The sequence below is a fragment of the Mus pahari genome, chromosome 5 (assembly GCF_900095145.1).
Source record: "Mus pahari chromosome 5, PAHARI_EIJ_v1.1, whole genome shotgun sequence".
Lineage (NCBI taxonomy): Eukaryota > Metazoa > Chordata > Mammalia > Rodentia > Muridae > Mus > Mus pahari.
The window spans coordinates 95,941,126-95,949,472 of record NC_034594.1 but is presented as its reverse complement, the minus strand read 5'-3'; the positions used below and the strand labels follow the sequence as shown (position 1 = coordinate 95,949,472).

At 42.1% G+C, this 8,347-nt stretch overlaps 1 long non-coding RNA gene across 1 annotated transcript in view; it reads right to left on the bottom strand.

Moving 5' to 3' along the window:
• The window catches only part of LOC110322634, a 39,890-nt gene that overhangs the window by 31,214 nt on the left and 329 nt on the right, over positions 1 to 8,347 (bottom strand). The window lies entirely within an intron of this gene.

The following is an 8,347-nucleotide window of genomic DNA, read 5'->3' as shown; positions in this document are numbered from 1 at the left end:
AAAAAAAAAAAAAAATAGGACGATGGGATCCAATGAAAGACCAAGGCCAACCTTACAGCATGGGTGTGGGATTCCCAATGAGAGAAGCACAGCTTATTTTAAAATATAACAAAACAGAAACACATGTTTTAAGCACAAGGACTAAGGGAAAGAATAAGGCACATCCAAGTGTGGGTACAGGATTCTCAAAGGAGAGTCACAATGCCTTAGCATTAGGCACATTTGCATGACCTTCAGATGATGCGTCCAACAGGCTGCTAAGAAACACCTGTCCGTGCCTTTTCTCTCTTTGAAAGTGAAAGTATAGGGAGGTTCCTTGGATGAGGTATCCATCAGTCCGATATGATAAAACCAGGAACCACCAGGGTTGCAGAAGGGGTTTCTAATGAGATTTCTAGAAAGTTATAGATATATAACTGGGAAAGGAGAAAGACTTTAAGTAAATGTTAATTGTTAGAACTGTTGATTCTCAGCTGGGAGAGGCTTCAACCAGATTCTCAGGTAAATGACCCCTTTCTCTTCCCATCTGCTCACAGTTTTTAATCTTATTACATATAGGAGTGTTCCATATGAGATTGTAGAAGGACATGTAAGATGGCCCAGCAAGTAAAGATGCTGACCACTAAGTTTGACAATTTGAGTTCAATCCTGGGGACACACACGGTAGAAAGAGAGGATCAACATCCAAAAGTCATCCTCTAGCTTCCACATGGGTGTCATGGCACACGTGTGCATACACACACACACACACACACACACATATACATGTACATATACATATACACACAAACACATGTGTGAGCATGCTTGCATGCACATACATGAACGCATATATGCAAATCTCTGTGTGACATAATATACATACATGTATCTATGTACAACATAGATATCTGTACATGTATATCTATACATAATATATTATACACACATATATACATATACATATAGAAAGAGGAGGTAGAGTTTGCTAAGTGACTACAGGAGTGGAAACTATAGTTTGAATCTCTGCTACTATACACTTATTGAAACTCAATCACAAATATGATTATATTAAAAGATGAACTATTTAGGGATGATTGGGTTATGAGAATGGATTTTGCAGGTTGTGGTGGCACAAGCCTGCCGGGTTTGCTGAAAGAGGCAGAGGCAAGAAAGAAGAGCACGAGGATGGAGCCCTGGTGAGTGGAGTCCCTTTGTAAGAGGCCCCAGAACTTGGTCTATTCTGAGATGTGAAGATACACAGTGAGTTGAAGCTGATTTTCTCGGGACTTTAATCCTCTAGTACCTTGATCCTGAACTTTCCAGACTTTGATATGATGAGAAATTTCTGTGCTTTTTGATATAGGGAAACTGGGAACACACGCAAAAGTGACACCTTTTCTGTGAATCCAGCTAAAGTGGGCATATTAATACAGGGACATGGGCTGCTTAGATCCAATTCATAACAAGAAAAAATACACACAGGCTGAGGAGATGGCTCAGTGGCAAAAGTACTTCCTACACAAGGCCAGGGCTGGGATTAGTATCTTAGGAACCCACATTAACGCCAGGTGGGTATAATGGTCTACCTGTAATCTCAGCTCCCAGGAGTCAGAGATAAGGGTTCCCAGAGCAATTTCGCCAGCTAGCTAACTGAAACGACACTCTGGGTCAGACGAGAGACTTTGCCTCATTATGTAAGGTGGAAAGTGATTGGGGAAGACACCAAACATAAACCTTGGGGCTTCACACAATGCGTGTATACACCTGTGTACACACTCATTCACTTACCCACATGTACACACATTCAGATACCTGTACACTCATGCATACCATACGTTTACATATATATGCAAAGAATAAACAAAAAGGGAAAAGCACCCCCCCGTTTGCCGACCTAAATTGTATGGGTTTTTTTTTTTTTCTTTCTCTTTTTAAAAACTTGAGCACATGCTTTGTGAACGTGGTGGTTTCTGTGTAATGAAATTGGACACGTCCAAGTTTCATGGTGTTTATCTGCTTGTTCATTATCCCACAAATGTTTACAATGTGATCATGACATGCCAGACCCTAGGATGGGTAAGGAGATATAGCAGTGAGCGAGACAAACAAGATCTGGGGGACTAAGGGACTTCTATCCTAATGGGAGAAGAAGAAATAAAACAAACACACACCAAATAAATCAATACAGGAGCAAATGAAGACTACAATAGCAAATCGCAATAAACGCCATGAAGAAAACGGAGAGGGTGATGGGTAGGGAACGTTCCGTCCAAATATTTTGATTTCCAGATCATGCCTTCTGAAAACGCATAAGCATAAACAGCTTGTGTGATGCCTACCCAGCATCTAGAACAGCTGCTTCGAGTTAACCACTGCTGTGTAACAAAACACCCCAAAAGCCAGTGACTAAAAATATCAACAATATTTATTTTACTCGAAAACAGCAGTTTGGGCAGAACTTACTGAATAGCGTTCATCTGGCTTCACATGCCCTCAGCTGTGGGGGAAGCGAGGGCTGACTGCAGATGAAGCTGGGGGTCCTCTAGGGACTGTCTCATTCACATGTCTGAGGTTGATACTGGATATCAGCTAGGACTGCAGCTAGGGCTAGGGTGAGCACACCACATGGTCTATCTACACGGTAACTTGGCTTTCTCATGGCTTGGAGCTGAGTTCCAAGACATAAGCCTAATAGAGAAAGGGCAGGCAAGGGATAATGCTGTTTATCTTGTCCTAGCCCTGCAAGTCCTGTCATGACATATCTGTTCACTGTCCTGCATTAGAGGTTAGTCACTGAGATGGAAGCATTTTCAAGGGAATGGGAAGTATTCTTGTTCCCATAGCAGGAGTGTTAAAATCTGTGGTCAACAGCACAATATTGGGCACACAGACTCTCCTGCTGGAGTCGGGGAGGGGCTCACAAGACGCAACCCTTCCCTTGGGATTCACAGGCAGTCAGTGGTGGCTAGAGGGGTAAGGGTGGGAGTATAGGGGGATGGTTTCTTCAGTGGAGTAGGGACTGGTATGTTGTCCATAGTCCTTTAAATAACCCCTTGCTGATACTCCTCTAAGTAACCCTAAATAAAAGTGTAAGCTCTCACATGCAAAAAGCCTAGACTGTAAAGGGGGACTAGCTGGAAATAGGAAGTGGATCAGAGGGAGGGGAAAGGAGAGAATAGGGGGTAATGGAGGTGAATATGATCACAATACGTTATTTACAAGCATGCAAATGTCATAATGAAACCCAAGAATTGCTGGTTGGAATTTCAAGTCACTCTAAGTATATGCGAGGCTCAAGTTCTCATGCCCTGTGGTCCCCTCTTTCTGGGACCCTCTCATGTCCATTCATTATGCTATACAACCAGGGGTCCTAATGTGTTGTTTGGTTTCCATTTTGTCCTCCTCTCCTGATGCCTTCAGTTGTCTGCTGGAAAAATACCGGAGAGCTCCTGGTACAGACATGTAAAGTCTTTGCACTTCTGCCTAAGGGTCTTTCTCTACTTTATTTCCTGAATCTTTGGAAAGAGAGGTTGTATTTAAAGAGAAGAGAACCCAGTCAAGTGTCTAGTTAGTTTTCAACCAATTGATACACAGTGTTATATGTTTTTGTCTGCTATTCTATGAGATTGCTCCCCAATTTCTACTTATCCCTCAAATTCAAGTTCAAGCCAGACTCCACTGTGAGTCTGATCATAATCTTCTACAATCATAAGTAGTATCCATTAACATTTATTGAATGCTCGGTGTAAGTCAACGATTCAGTTTTGTATTTATTTCAATTCTTACTTGTCTTTCTATTTCCATATGTGTGTGTGAGAGATGTGAATATATGTGTATGATTGTTTACATGTGAGTACATGTGTGTGCACATGCATGTCTGGAAGCCCAGGTTTTATGTATGGAGTCATCCTCCATTATTATTCTACCTTGTTCATTGTAGAAGGGTCTCTCAATCAAACCCAGAGCCATCAATCTAAATAGTCAGCCAGTGTGGGAATCCCTTGCCTCTGTTTTCCAAATCTAGAATTGCAGGAAGGTTGCTACAATGACCCACCATTTACATGGGCTTACACTTACATGACGGGCACTTTAACATCTTGCCTTCTCCGCAGCCCTTATTTCTGCTCATTCTTAAAGCTCTTCTTAGGTTTTTCCATGGGATAGATGGAGACACACAGACAAAGAAATTTTTCTCAAGGTAAACAGGCTGGAATGCATTTGGAAGTCAAATCTGCCTGTCTTGAGTCCAAGCCTTTCCAGCAACAATTAGCACAAACTCTGCAGGCTACAGCAGCTAAATAGCAAATGAAGGAAAACTACTGGGTACTACATAGGCATAAGGTACTCAGGCAGGAAGCCAGTCAGGACACTGCCATTGGTCATTTGATGTTACCAGAGCATTATCATCAGCCCATGATAATGGACAAGAACTTTTGAAGGTTACTTTTATTTTTACTTATGTCTAGGTATGCCTGTATGCTGGTGTCCATGGAGGACTGAGACACTGGTTTCCTTGGACCCAGAGTTATAAGCATTTGTGAACTTCTCAGGAGGGTGATGAGAACAGAACTCCAATCCTCTGCAAAAACAACAAGTGATCTCAACAGCTGAGCCATCTCTTCAGCCCTTGGAATGGAAGGTTTATATTTGTCTGTTAGCCTCATTGGAAAACCACACTCTAAAGCACAGTGTACTGGCTAGCTTTGTGTCAACTTGACACAGCTGGAGTTATCACAGAGAAAGGAGCTTTAGTTGGGGAAATGCCTCCATGAGATCCAGCTGTAAGGAATTTTCTCAATTAGTGATCAAGGGGGGAGGGCCCCTTGTGGGTGGTGCCATCTCTTGGCTGGTAGTCTTGGTTCTATAAGAGATCAGGCTGAGCAAGCCAGTGGAAGCAAGCCAGTAAAGAACATCCCTCCATGGCTTCTGCATCAGCTCTTGCTTTCTGACCTGCTTGAGTTCCAGTCCTGCATCCTTTGGTGATCAAAAGCAGTATGGAAATGTAAGCTGAATAAACCCTTTCCTCCCCAACTTGCTTCTTGGTCATGATGTTTGTGCAGGAATAGAAACCCTGACTAAGACACACAGATTATAGCTTCTTTAGCCTTTTCAATTGACAACTGACCAGTCGGGATTTAGGGCCTGGGTGTGAGGGTGTCATCATTGGGTGTCATCAGTGAGTTAGGAATCAATCAGCTAGCCAGCTCTTCCCCAGCAATTTTAAAACAAGTACTGATGGGACTTAAAATAAAAGGCTGTGGGTGTGGTTCAGTTGATAGAGTGCCTGCCTGGCTTGTTGGAAGCCCTGGGTTTCAGCCCAGCATTAAATTAAACCAGGCAGAGTGGCTCGGGGCTTGAGAGTCAGGCAGAAGGATCTGAAGTTCAATGTCCTCAGCTACATAGTGAGTTTGAGGCCAGCATGGGCAACATGAGATCCTACTACAAACAAATAAAGGTAAAAATCCTCCTTCCTTTCTATATGTGTGCTCCTCCCTTCTTTCTGTGTGTGTGCTCCTCCCTTCTTTCTGTGTGTGTGCTCCTCCCATCTTTCTGTGTGTGTGCTCCTCGCTTCTTTCTGTGTGTGCTCCTCCCTTCTTTCTGTGTGTGTGCTCCTCCCTTCTTTCTGTGTGTGTGCTCCTCCCTTCTTTCTGTGTGTGTGCTCCTCCCTTCTTTCTGTGTGTGCTCCTCCCTTCTTTCTGTGTGTATGCTCCTCCCATCTTTCTGTGTGTGTACTCCTTATGAGAGAGTTCTGTTTCTTCCCTTCGAGAGTTTGGAATATTTCCTCAAAACACTAGAGGCTTACTCCCTACTGTGGCATTTGGAGGTGGTAGGGTCTCCTGAGTGAGGTGTACTCTTTGCAGGGTGTACTGAAAGTGCACCTCAGTCTCTTTCCCTCTTTTCTGCTTCCTGGCAATGAGGTGATCAGCCTTTCTCCATCAATAGCTCCACAATGGTATACACTGCCTCATCCCGGGTCTGGAATGACATAAATCTTTGCTTTTAAAATAAAGTTTTTGAGGGTCCTGGATCATGCCTAAACTCTCCAAATCAATGAGCTAAAAGAAGCCTCTGTTTTTTAGGAGTTGCTTGCAGTGCCTGATGGAGAGTTGAGTGACTGCCCCTCATGCATACCAACCAAAACTAACTAGCTAACCAACTAACTAGCTAACTAACGGCGGGCCCCTACTATGAACTGACTCTAACGTGTGTCAGCAAGTCCTGTGAAATGAGAAGGAGAGATTGCTAAGAGGCCTGAGTTGAGGGCTTGGAGAGCTTGGCAAATTTGCCTCTCTTTTTTATAATCTGTCACAGGGCTGCCAAGGGAGAACAAAATCTAGGATGGAAATCTAAATAGATACATTGTCTCACAAAGTTAGACATAGCACATAGTAAACGTGTATTAACTGATATATGTTCAGTTAATCATCGTATTTGACTTGGGAAACTTCTGCTTCCAGAGGTGACAAACATACTTCACTCCTGATAAAGATTTTCTTCTTTATTAGTGTGGTCTGTGTTTTCTTTTTCTTCCCCCCTTTTCTTACTCTTTTCGTCTGCTTGTTTTAGGGTCTATTACCTCACCAGCCATGGACTTTGGACCAGGTTGAATTTACAGTACTAGATGTGAATTCCTTCTCATGGCGCCAGCTTCAAATCTAAATGCAAAGTAATTGGTTAGCCCCATAATAGCTATGCCACTAATGTACAAGTGGGAATATCTTGTGGCTGGTGTTCACTTCAGAGGAGCTGACTGTTGGTTGGGCTACAGAAAGGGAGCAGAGAGAAGAAAGTCACCCCTCTCAACACACACACACACACACACACACACACACACACACACACACATACACACACACACACAAAGAGACACAGAGAGAGACTCACATACGCATGTGCATTAATGCTTGGGAGATTTGTTGGAATAATGATGAGCATTTATAGATTTTTATGGGTAATAGTAAGTCTTTGAATTTCTTAGCATTATTTTTTATTAAAAAGCTTTATTTGCTCTTCATTACAAATATTCTCTCTCTCAAATTTTACCTATGAAACAAGTAGCAAGTTTTGTCTACTAAAGGCCAGATTAGAAATGTTGCAGTTGTTATGTGCTTCAAATATATGTGGTATTAGTGATTCAAAAGCAGCCCTTAGCAATCTACAAATAAACACGTGTAGCTGCATTCCAATAAAACTTTACTTACAAAAGCAGAAAGCCTGTAGTTTTCTAGTATCTACTGTAGGAGAGTGGAACCAGTGATCATTCTGGTTTTATTATGTCACTGTGATAAAAACACTCTGACTAAAAGCAACTTAGGGGAAGAAAGGATTCATTTAGTTTATATGTCGAGGTCACAGTCCATCACTGAGGAAAGTCAGGACAGGAGCTCAAACAGGAACTTGAAGTAGAGACCATTGGAGAACCTGGTTGCTGGCTTGCAAGCTCATGCTCAGCTAGCCTTCTAACCCAGCACAAGCCCAGGTAAAAGTGCTGCCCAGAGTGAGCTTGCCCCTCCTAAATCAATTAACAATCAAGACAACCCCCCACAGACCTCCGGTAAGCTAATCCTATCTGAGGCTCCTAGGTTGTGCCAAGTTGACAATCAATGCTAACTAGGACAGTAGTAAAAACTTTCCCAAACATGACTTCTAGCCTTCAATATGCAGTTAATATAAGCAGCAAAGTATAGGTGACTTTCCATAACTCTAAACTATTAAAACAAGGAAGACTAAGTTCATTGTATCTGGAAAATGGAGGCACAATGCATAATCAAAGAAACTGTTAAAAAAATTAGAATTACATGTAATTTGAAGTTCTGCCTCTATGCAACAGCCCTCCTGTCTGTGAGGGTTCTGAGCAGAAAGGCTATTATTTCCCACTGATGAACCACAAATGGGCTGAAGATATTTGCATACCTTTTTTATACATAATATATACCGGCACTCTAACCTCTGATTCTTCTTACTAAATTCCATTTAATTTGCCATTAATTAGTAAATTGTTATGTGAAATGCCTGCAAAGCATCTTGGGTGAACTGGCCCTGGCATGATGACTATTCTTCTGTGAGCTATCTGAAATTGTTATTGCTGGGCAATTTCCATGAAAATAGAAGGGCCTGTGAGCTGTTCTTTTAAAATCAGAATAAAATGAACTAAATGGAGGAGAACAAATAAAAGCAATAATAAATCAAGGACAAAAGACAGGAAACTAGTCTCCCCAAAAAGTATCTAAGAAAGTGCATTAGCCTCTTGTGGATTCAGGTGCTTCCTTGACTATCCATGAGGCTGGGAACAAACACACTAGACCCAGACAAAAGAAATCCAGAGACATATCCAGAAGAAATCTGAGAAATTCCATTAACGTTT